Source organism: Glycine max, chromosome 18 (assembly GCF_000004515.6).
Source record: "Glycine max cultivar Williams 82 chromosome 18, Glycine_max_v4.0, whole genome shotgun sequence".
NCBI lineage: Eukaryota > Viridiplantae > Streptophyta > Magnoliopsida > Fabales > Fabaceae > Glycine > Glycine max.
Window position 1 is genome coordinate 42135880 of NC_038254.2, and position 13172 is coordinate 42149051.

The window sequence follows — 13172 nt, forward strand, 5'->3', positions numbered from 1 at the left end:
AAAATTAATTTTAACTTATAATAAGTAGTTCATTTATTGCATATGTGTAACTCAAAAAATCTATGGCACATATAAAAATCAAACATATATTTTTTATGATAAAAAATTGTCAAATCATTTAAATAATGTATATACAGATAGTTAGCTTAACAAAAATTACACATAAAATTAGTTTTTTTATTCTTTAACAATGTAAAATGTATAAAAATTAAATTTACTTTCCAGTGAGATAAAATTTAAAATAATTCATTTTAATTCCCTACACAATTCTATATATCTAGTTTAGTCTTATACATAAAATTTGTTAAAAACTAAAAAGTGCTACTACCACTTACAGTAAAAAAAAAAAAGTACTACCACCACAACAAACAAATAAATGTTGGTTGAATAGACTTCCTGCTTGTGTAATAATTGAAATATTGATATAACCTTTGGACACTATTTTTTTTTTTTTTTACGAAGGGGTACTAGCTATATATTATTTACAAAAATGAATGCTTTTTTATTTAACTAAATAGCTTTTGTAAATGGACTATCGTAAAACTTATATATAAAGTAAGTTAACCTCTAGGGTTTTTTTTATGTTTGCCTTTAGAATACTTCTCCACCTTCAAACAGAGCGAGAGCCTAGAAATGACATTATGTTCTGCTGCATTAGGGCTGTTTTTGTCTTTTGCATTGCATGGCTATATTTGCAGGGTTCTACTGTTAAATGGTACGTGCACCTGCGAAGTAACATGCATGCTCTAGAAATATCAATGGTTTTGTTAATTAGTCACCAACTTTTATTGAAAACTAACCAGCTAAGTTGTTTTATTTTCTAGGAATTACTTCATCCGTTTCAAAAGAAGTGTTACATTTATAAAAAAAAAATTATCCTAAAATAAATGACGTATTTAACTTTTTATTATTATATTAATTATTTTTTCATTAATATCTATAATAAACATCACTTTAATTTTTTAATATAAATTAATATATATTAAGATTAATTTTATAAAATTATTATTTTTATCTATATATTAAGTTTTATTATAGTATGTGTAAAACAACTAAAATGATGCTTATACTTGAACGGAATGGGTAACATCAAAGGAAAAATATGAAAAATTCAATCACCGTAAGGGCTAGCTAGCTAATTAGTAGCTACCTCTATCTATTACAATAGAAGACATTGAATATGTCTTTAATTACATCTATATAATTTACATGACTTAATTATAAAAAAATTAGATTTCTAAATATAAAAAATAAAATTTATTAAAACAAGAAGATAAAATATCATTATTTGTTAATTATTTTGTAACATGTTTATATGATAGTATATTTTATATGTTTATTAATAACGCGTTTATATTCAGTTTTATTTTTAAAGGGCGCTTTGGAGGATTAAGTTACCTTGACCTCAGCTGTTAAGCGACGGGAAATCTTTTGGTGTAACAGAGAAATAATTTTTTTCTCTTAATATTATTTTCGTTTATTATGTTTCATACTTGTTTTGTTTTGACACATTAAATTTTAAAGTTTTATTATGATCTTTTATCTTTTTGAAATGTATCATCTTAATCCTTTTTACAATTTTCTATTAGAAACATTGGTTTAACTTTTAAATTTTAAAATGGTTTAATGTCATTTTTGGTACATTTATTTCGCTTTGATACATTATGTTTTAAAAGTTTCATTCTAGTTCTTTTTATGTTTTTGAAATGTATCATTTTGATTTTTTTTTTGTTAAAAACACGAGTGTTTGTCAATATTTTAAATTTTAGAATAAGTGACCATCACCACTATCTTTCTTTATTTAAAAATTACTAAGCAAATGAAAAAAGATGGATCTGAAACCACGAATAATACCTACCTTCACTCTCATATTATTATTATTATTATTATTATTATTATTATATTCTTGTTGTTGTTGTCTTTGTTCAATTTCATCAATAATGATAATAATTTCATTCATCAATTATTCTCAATCATAATGGGTAAGGGTCCCTTCTTCTTTCGTAGCTCCGCCTCTTGTTGCCAATCCAAAAAAAGACCGTTGCCCTGCCTTCGCTTTCGTCTTCGCAGCAACCTCCCTACGTGGCCGCAATTGGTATGTCACCTAACGAGAACAACTATCTCATCATCGTCATTGACAGTAGCGCGTTGAATAAGAAGACTGACAATGCTCGTTTATGATGAGGTTTGACTGGTCAGTCCGGTTATAATCATCTTCCAATGAAACGCGTTGTTCAAACCCTTTTTGCACTACTCGTCTTGGCCTGGGCCGATTGTAGATGTCGGATGGAAAATCTTCTACTTACCTGACCCAACCGTGAGTGACAGTGTACATCTTGCTCTCTAACCTTAAAGAGAGTCACATTGTGACTTCCTTGTTTAGATATGGATTAATTGACGAGTTAGGGTTATGTTTTTGTCTTTCATCAAAGACAACTCTTGCTTCGATCCCCTTGCTTTTGTTTCCAATAGCATAGCTGTATGAAAAGTTTTGGTTTTCCGGTGAGGAGTATAAAAATTTTCGGTGATTCGATTGAGATTATGTATTGAGGTCTTTCGATCTTTGGTATATTAAGTTTTAAAAGTTATATTCTAGTCCTTTATGTTTTCAAAATATATCATTTTGATCCTTTTTTAAAATTTCAAAATTAACATAATACTAATGTTTTTAATGAAAAATTGAAATAAAAGAATCAAAATGATACATTTTGAAAACACAAAAAATCAAAATAAAACTTTTAAAACTTAGTGTATTAAAATAAAATAATTATAAAACATATTAAAAAAATGACATTAACTTTTTTTCCTGACACTAACAAATAACATCTTCATTAATAAATAGCATCTTCATTAATCATGATGTTTCAATAGCATTACATAAGAGTATTGCTGGACAGAGACAACCACCCTACGGTTCTATCCAATATATTGATAATTTGAAGTTGAAGATGTCGGGTCAATATCAAGTGTTAATTCGAAGGGTGGAATGAACAATGGATGTTGGGCAATTGCTTCTCAAATCAAAGTATGAAAGGGTAATTGAAAAGACAGTTCTTAAAGTCTGTACGTACATCATAGTCTTTTGGGTGTTGCTAGGTGCACCAACCATATTGCCAGTACACCCAACAATAAATGGGTATTCCAAAAACACCCTTATTTGGTTTCTTCTTCCTTTTAAATTTTTTGTTTACTGTTTGTAACGCATTCATTCGTTCATTTTGTTGGTTTCTTCTAATTTTTTCATTTTTGTGAGAGGAGAGGTGCATTGTGGCCGCTTTAGTTGAGGTGAAAGTGTTATGGAGATACGTCGACAAGTGGTGATTGTGGCGGTGGTTGGTGTGGTTGTTAACGGAGGTATGTCGCATTTTTTGTTTTTTTATTTTTATTTTCTGCATATTTTACAGATTAAAGAATCTGTAAGTTATATAAAACTTACAGATTAATGAATTTGTAAGTTTATATAACTTATGAATTGTCAATCCGTATAAGTTATACGAATTATTCAATCCGTATAACTTATACAGATTGGTTAATCTGTATAAGTTATACAGATTTATAATATTATTTTTAATTAAAAGAAATATATATTTTTTTATTTTTTAAAATTATAAATATATTATTATGATTGTTATAAAAATTAATGTGTAAAAAAATTATTTGTTTATTTGTTTATTTGAAATGTAATTAGTAGTATTATTTTAAATATTTTTAAATAAGTATAGTTTGATAATTAATTTGTAAGTAGTTGTTTTTATATTTTGGAAATGATATTAATTGTAAAATAAATTACACTTATAATTTATGTATGATTTATTTGAGTTATTTTGGTCTAAAATTGATTATTTTTTGTGGTTATAATTTCATGAATTAGAATTAAGTTCAATAATATAATTTATTTTAGTACATATGGTTAGGTTATAATTTTTTATGTATTATATAATTTTAAGTAGAAAAATTTGATGTTATTGGTTTTTAATATATAGGGTTATCGATTTTAATGTTTTATATTATTATATGCAATAAAAAAATTACTTAGGATTTTATGTGATAGTATATGTATGGTGCAGTTAAGGATCGTTTGTTTGTGATTGAAATTTTTGAATGTCTTATTAAGATGGATGAAGAACAACGAATGTATGACAACATAATGTTTGAAGAAGCTGATATAAATGAACAAAATGAAGACAAAACTAGTGTGAAATTATAACATGTTTGATTGTTCTGATGCGTTCAATAATTCTCAGGTATTAATATGATTTTATATTGTTAAAGCAAGTTATTGAATGTTTCTTGAAGAGTAAAGATATTTGGATTTCATTATAGGCGTTTGCTACTCGTGATGATGTTTTGAATTGGGCTCGAGCTGTTGCTTATGAAATTGGTTTTGTGGTAGTCATTATGAGGCCGGACACAAACACTGGTATAAGAGGAAGACCTTCATTTGTCTTAATTGACTGTGAAAGGAGTGGTCAGTATAAGTTCAGGAAGAAAGATTTTGTAAGAAGAGATACTGACAGTAGGAAATGTGGGTGTTCTTTTAAGCTACGTGGGAAACTAGTGGTTGGAGGCCAAGGAAGGATGGTGAAGTTAATGTGTGGGAGTCACAATCATGAAATGACAAAGTCATTAGTTAGACATCCATATGCTGGTCGATTGATTAAGGATGAAAAGATGATTATTGTTGATATGACAAAGTCAATGGTGAAACCAAGAAATATTTTGCTAACGTTGAAGGAGCACAATGTTAATAGTTATACAACAATCAAACAAATATACAATGCAAGAAGTGCATACTATTATTCCATAAGAGGCAATGATACTGAAATACAAAAACTAATGAAACTTCTTGAACATGACCAGTATATTCAATGGCATAGATTAAATGATGAAGATGCTATACGTGATATCTTCTGGTGTCATCCTGCTGCAGTGAAATTATGCAATGCCTGTAATTTGGTATTTTTGATAGATAATACCTACAAAACAAATAAGTACAGGCTCTCGTTACTTGACTTTGTTTGTGTGACACCAACGAGGATGACATTCTCTGTTGGTTTTGCTTATTTGGAGGAAGAATGTCTAAATAAGGTGTATGGGCTCTAAAATGGTTTCGAAGTCTTTTTCTCAAACGTGATGTCTTCCCTGAAGTTATTGTTACTGACAGAGATCTAGCATTGATGAATGCAGTGAAAACTGTATTCCCTGAGTGTACCAACTTGTTGTGTAGGTTTCACATTAACAAGAATGTCAAGGAAAAATGCAAATTCCTAGTTGGTAAAAAAAATGCATGGGATTATGTGATAGATGCTTGGGGGAGTTTTGTTGATTGTCCTTCCGAGGATCAGTTCGATGATTGCCTTAAGAAGTTTGAAATTGCTTGTTCACCATGGCCAATATTTATTGACTATGTCAACCAAACTTGGATAATTCCCCACAAAGAAAAATTTGTTAAAGTCTAGACGAATAAGGTGATGCACTTAGGAAACACAACAACAAACTGGTATGAAAATTGTCATTTTTTTGTTAGGGTTTAGGACTTAATGGATAAAAATACTTGTATTTGTTTATTGTTTTTTGTGTATTTCATATGTAGGGTTGAATCTACTCATTGGGCTTTAAAAAGATTATTACAGGATAGCCTTAGAGACCTATGTAGTGTCTGGGAAGCCATGAACAACATGATCATGTTGCAACATGCTGAAATTAAGGCATCTTTTGAGACAAGTACACATGTGGTTGGACATGTTTTTTAGGGGTGGGTAAGCAAGTAGACCCGTCCCGCATTCTTACACGGACCTAAAAAATTGGTCCGCCCCCGCCCCCCGGATCCCACGGGTCAAACGGGCCGATTCACGAGCCTAGTTTTAAAAGAATTACAATTTTAACAAAAATACAACACAATCAAATTAAGTTCAACACAAATATAAATAAAATCTCAACAATTAGTCAATTACATCAATAAAATAAATAATATTTTAACAATAAATCTAAAATATGAAACTTAAACATCTCCAACAACAAATGATTCCCTATTTGAAGTAGCTTGAGCCTTCTCCATCTCTACATCTTCATCTTCTTTTCCTAAAACTCAAAACAATAATAAATATTAGAATCAACTCAAGTTAAGTGATTAAAAGACAAAAATTATTACACATTATTTACCTTGCACATCAAATCCTAGTAACCAATTTTTAGTACATATCAAGGCTTGCACGTTGTCAGCAAGAAGCCTAGTTCAATATTTGTTAAGCACCCGTGAGCCAATACTAAATGTTGATTCGAAAGCCACAGTTGTAATTTGGATGCTTAAAATTTCACAAGCCAATAATTAAAGATCTAGAAACCGAGCTTGATTGTCCTTCCAATATTGCAAAACATCAAGATTGGGATGTTATTTATTTGAAAGATTTGCCTCTTCCAAATATGTATCTAGTTAAGATTTAGCCACTTGCAACATATCTTTATCTTCAAATTGTATAAACTCCTACGTTAATTCCACAAAAATAAAAAATAGTTAGTCAAAGTAAATAAGAATAAATGATTGGTAGTTAAAAAAATTAAGTGAAACCTTGACTTACATTCATAACATCAACTTGAGCAATACTAATAGTACTAGTAGTAGCCATAGTCTCATGTGATGAACCTTGACTTAAACCAACATTGCTTATTGTTTCTTTAGAATAAATTTGAACATACTCATTATATAGAGTATACAACTTGTGCTCCACAACTTTCAACTTTGCTTGACAAGATATTGGATCAAGACCAAGTTTTGAATAACAATACTTCAAAAGTTTGATTTTAAAGCGTGGATCTAGAATGCACCCAAAGGAAAACACATTGCTATAATCACTCCAATATTTATCAAACTTTGTTTTCATATCATTTGCCATGGTTCTAATCAACTCATCTTCATTACTCAAATTTTGAAGCAACAAACATTCAATTTTCCACACTTGCATGAAATACAAATTAGATGTTAGGTAAGAGGAACCAGATATCAACTCTATGATTTGAAAGAAAGGACGCAGAAAATCACACATTTTTTGTCCTCTCTCCCATTCTTCATTAGTAGGACAACTTGAATAGCTCCTATCATCAAATACAAGACTACAAAAAGCACGTCGATATACAAGGGCACTCTCAAGCATCAGAAAAGTAGAATTCCACCTAGTAATGACATCTAAGTGTAAACCCATCTTTGTATGAATACCACCAAATTTTGCAACACAAGCTTTAAAAACTTTCATTCTACCCTCCGATCCCTTAACATTCTTAATGCTTTCTCTAATTTTTTTTATAGAAGGACCAACTACTTTTAACCCCTCTTGAATAATAAGGTTTAAAATGTGAGCACAACATCAAATATGAAAAAATTCACCACCACTTACTAAACCATTATTATGCAAAAGAAGTCTTTCCTTCAAATAGTCTTGCATTTTATCATTAGAAGAAGCATTATCTAAAGTTAATGAAAAAAAATTATGCTCAATCCTCCATTCTTCCAAAACACCATATATAACTTTAGCCATCTCACGCCCCGAGTGTGGGTGAGGAAAATGAGAAAAATTAAGCATTTTACTATTCAACTTCCAATTTGCATCAACATAATGTGTAGTTAATGAAATATAACCCTCAGAATTACAAGATGTCCATACATCAGATGTTAAGCTTATTCTACTAGGGACTTTAGACAACATGCATTTCATTTTTTTCTTTTCAAAATCATACAAATTGTTCACATTCATGGTAGCAACATGCCTAGAGGGAACCTTCACATCAGGATGCAAATATTGTAATAACTCTTTAAACCTCCTATGTTCAACAAAAGAGAATGGAAGATCATGCTCAATAATCATCATAAATATCATCTCATGTACCACACTTTGATCAATTTTTTTATTTCTTAATCTCCCAGCATGATCAAGAATAATATTTCCAACATCACTATTAGAATGCCTTCAAATATACATCATATTTCCCCATATGACGTTGTAAGGTTGAAGTCTCATTCTTATTGTCACCGCCCACATGATCTTTCAAACAATATTTGCATTTACTCCTCACTTTTCCATCACTGTGTATAATAGGTTTCTCAAAAAAATTCCACACAAGTGATGAATAATTTCTAGCCCTCTTTTTTGGCATTTTAGATTCAATAGGTTCATCTTCATGAATAACATTTTTCATGCACATCCACATCAATACTCTCATTGTTATTCTCATCAACATTAACTTCGAAAGAATCCATATTTAAAATCTGAAATAATAAAATTAAATGAACTCAATTCTAAATTCAAATAAACCACACAAAAACTCAATTCATCATGTTTATAACTTGCAGATCAAGAGTTGCGTGGTTCATTCCCTTATCCCATGATTTTATCATATAGTAATAATTAGAGAAATGACTTCCTTAAAAGTTAATTTTAATTATAGGTATACCCTTTAAATATAAAAACCATTTTAAGAATACTTTGTACGAGCTTTATAGTCCATATATAAAAGTAAATAAGATACTTTTCATTCTAAAGTTATAGACTTTTCACATTTTTCTTTTATTTTAAGACTACAGTAGCAATGAATCAGCCGAATCTCTTAGGCATCCGTTGAGTATTTCACGAAAAAAGCCCCAATTTCAGAAAAAAAGCCCCAACAAAAATAGGAAAAAAATAAATTCTAGAGAGAGAGGAGAGATGTACCTTGCGTGGTGGCCCAAGGCTGCGGTGTGTCACGTGACTGCATGAGTCGCGTTCTATCATGTGGAGAAGAAATGCTTCAACCGTGAGGAGAAGAAGGTGAGAAGAAATGCTGCAAGCCTGCAACTGTGAGTCCATGAGGAAAAAAGAAAGAAAAGCTGTGGTGTGTAACTGTTTAAGTGTGTTGTTGTGTGCTTAGTTTACTGCTTAGTCGAATTAGGTTTGTAAGAGAGAGAGAGAGAGAGAGCAAAATTATGGCTATGTCAAATAAAGCAAGGTGCTAGAGTGGTCCTTAAAGTGGTACTGGTCCAGTGGTCCTTAAAGTGAAAGGGAGAAAATCCAATGTACTAAATGGAAATGTGGGCCACACAAATAAAGCAAGGTGTTGTAGTAATGTGGCTGGTTGGTGCAAAAAAAATTTGATAACACCACGTCACCACGTGCCTATCTTCCTATCTTTAGAAAACAATGTGATGTTGCTGTAGTTGGTGCTTGGTGGATTGTCAAACCATGGATTAAGCGGGCTTACGGGCAACCCGTGGATTCTGTGGACCAAACCCGCAAACCCCACCGACCAAACCTGCATAGCCCACGGGTTAAGCAGGGCAGGCCTAAAAATACTATATAACCATGGACTGTTTAAAAAAATCAGTCCGTTACCCTCGCGGACCGTGGGCCCCAGGGGCCAGTCCATGGACTCGAGCCCGTTTACCCACTCCTAATGTTTTTAAAGTTACCTTATACAAGAGACTACTTGGCATGATATCAAGGTATGCTTTAAATCAGATTGCTGCTGAGTTTGAGCATATACATTATGCTGGCAAAAACCCTTCTCGTTGTGGATGTGTCATGAGAAATGCTCACGGTCTTTCATGTTCATGTGAGCTATCTAGATATGTTGTTGGTATCATACCACTTGAGACAATCCATATGTTTTGGTGGAGGCTAAGTTTTTCAGGCCAAGGGTTATCTGAGCCCGAGGTTAGCATAATAGAAGAGATGAAAACCATATCCAAGCGGTTTGAAGAACTTAATGTTTGTGGCAAAGTTACTCTAAAGAGTAAACTCTAGGAAATTGCCTACCCTGATCTAAACTCTATGTGTCCTCCTCCAGAAAAGGTCAACACCAAAGGTGCTTAGAAGAAACCAATGACCAAAAGATCAATAAAGCGTGATCCGTCTTACTGGAGTATGTTGATACTTTACATTCTGTGCAAAATAGTAATTCTTCAGTCAAACGTAGTGCATCATCATCAGACCAAGCAATTCCAAGAAGGACTATGCCGATATATATTGGATCAATTTCATCTATGCTTTCATGATTCCATTGAAAACATTGTCAACGTCAAAGCTGACGGTAATTATGGATATCGTGCAATTACTGCGCTATTAGGTATAGGTGAAGATTCATGGTATTTGGTGCGCAACCATTTGCTTAAAGAACTTTCCAAATGGTCTTATGAGTATATCAACATCCTTGGTGGCATAGACAAATTTGAGGAATTAAAGCGCTTCCTATTTGTTGATGGATTATCCATGGTATGTAATTTCTGTTATTTTTTTTAGTTTAAATAAATGTAATCATAACTGTAACATGCAAGTTACCATGGATAAGTGGATGAATATAACCGATATGGGATATATTATTGCAACAAGGTATAATATCATCCTTGTTTCTTTGTCTCTCCAACAAAGCATGACATTTTTTCCTCTTAGAAGTCAACCACCAACAGATTCTTTTGTACATCGCGTAATATGTATCGGTCATGTGTATGACAATCATTTTGTTCAGGTAAATGCATCATAATCATGTTTTTTAATTTATGAAATTAACTGTGTTATAATAATTTGAAATTGTCTGTGCATATGTAACATGTTTTTTTAAGAGACCATTGTTCATTACTGCCTCTAGCTTTGTTATGGTCTAGACATTGTCATCCTCATGCAAAGTAGTGGCCAACTCCATATATTAGTAGAATGCAACAGTACAAAAATTTGTTGATGTTGAAAATAGACTATGTTGATTAAAGTGAAGAGTGAAGATTTAATATGTAATTGTCATGTACTACAATAATACATAGTTGTTTCGTTGGAAATTTATAGAATTGTCTATTAAACTTTACTTTCAAATGGTTTAGGCTTAGTATAATACCTAGGGTTTAGTGTTATGCTTGTTATTAGGGTATAATGTCATCCTTGAAAACTAGGGTTTAGTGGTACGCCACCAATTAGGTTGAGTGATACATAAAAAAGGAGGAGTTTTACTGCCTAGGGTTTAGTGTTACATGACAAGTTATAGTATAGGGTTAATTCGAAACTTATTAAAAATTTTGTTATGTGTGGAATATAGGGTTTATGGTTTAATTCACGACCTATGATATAAAGGTTCGATAGTAATATAAAAAAGATGTCAAATAAAATAAATTGATAAACATTGTCTACACATTTCCTAAACAATTCTAAATGTCTTCATGCATATTTCATACGCCGCCTTCATTGCGACCGCACATATACATTGTGATTCACAGTCACACCTCTGGCGATCCTTAGGCAGTCTTCCATGACATTGTATGCTTCTGTACCTTCAGTCACTATCCTTAGGTTGAGCAACCGTTTTGACCTTTCAGCTATTGCTTGGCAAGCCTCCTATGACATTGACAATAATGGATAAGGTTTATAAATATTGCATGTTTAAATAAAATGAATATCAGAGTAAGATGAATATATATATATATTACCACTGCATGTTAAGGTTGCTCTACATGAGAAGGTGCATCTGCAGGTGCTTCCTCCATAGCTGTTGCTGTCACTGGGTACTGAGGAATATTTGGTTCCACATATGTGTCATCTTGCATGACAGGTGGATGTCTAAATGGATCCTTGGGTTGTGCCGGCCTCATGAAGGGATGAGAAATCATGTACAACCATTTGATGTAGTTTGGTGCACACTGTCCAGGCACAACACAAATCTAACCCACTAGTACAAGGTACTAAAAGAAATGCATTCATCTGTCATTGATATCTTCTAAGCATAATCTTGAACCTGGAGAGTGTGGAGGAATAATCTAAACATACCCAAACTACCGCACAACCCTATCTAGTCGGTGTATGACAACAGTTGGACCCCATCGGATATGTCCGAAAAATAAAGAAATCAACTCAAACTCTCCAACTGCACGATGGTTACCGTAAGGCATCCAACAAACACCATCAGATGTCAATTGATCTAGACGCTTCTGATACATCGAAACTGGTAATGCCTTTTTAGAGATCCATCGGCAGACACGTGATTTCCTTTCATGATAATCTTCAGCAGTAATAGCCTCAACAACAGATGAAAATGCTCATAAATACAACACTACACATATTTTCAAAACAAAAAAAAAATTAAATCAATACAATAGTCAACATAAAAGAACAAAAAAAATAATTAAATTCAATCATAATTACCTATAATAGTGTGATATATCCAACAAGTTGTCTGTCGCTGCTCTTAGACGCATAATTCAAATTGTCGTACATATGCACTAAGGCGACAACTCCCCATGCATAGCTTTCACTCTAGGTGAGGTCTCGAAAGGCATCCAAGAACACCAGTGTGTGACATCACATTTGCTACGATAAATGTCTCATAACCATGATTGTCGAACATATGCCCTATGACACTATACTGTCTCAGCTCTTGCTTCATCTGCACTCACTTTAAGTAATTCAACTAACAACAACACCACCTCGTCAACCTGAAAAGTATCAAAGCTATGGAAGGAGCCTGTGATGGGCAGATGAAGCAAAGAGGCCACACTATCGAGGGTGATAGTCACCTCTCCTATAGGAAGATGGAAATTGCATGTTTCCTTGTGCCAGTTCTCTACAAAAGCCAATATAAGTCCCTGATCGCTAGTGTCCATGGAACATGGGATCATAAGACTTAATCTTGTGGCAACAACTAAGCCTTCAATCTTTGTAGCAGGTCTGTCGAATTTTTGAACCTTCCTTCCATGGGAGGATAACTTCTATTCAAGACGTTCCTAAATTTTTTTAAATCATTTTAACAATAATAACAAATACTTATTAAAATATAATTTATTTAAAAATATAAATACCTTTCCATTCCAAACGTTGACTGCAACATGATGAACATAGGCAGTCAGAACTGATGTGTCATGTGGCCCACCTGGAAAACCCTGGGCATCAGCAACTTCATCATCAACTGCTGCTTCTTGAGGCTGTTCGTGGACCTTGTTAGCTGCGTCATCGACATGATGAACATCCTCAGCAACAGGGGCAACTTCCCATTGCCTACGTGTAGATTCTGCGAGCCTTCGTCGTTGGGGAGTTTCATCTGAATAACGATTTACTTGTCTCCCTAGGACTCTTCCTATAATCTTGCCTAAAGCCCAATCCAAACTTCTAGTTCTAGCCATAATCTACACATTTAAATCATCACAACAATTTATGTCAAAATTCAAACAA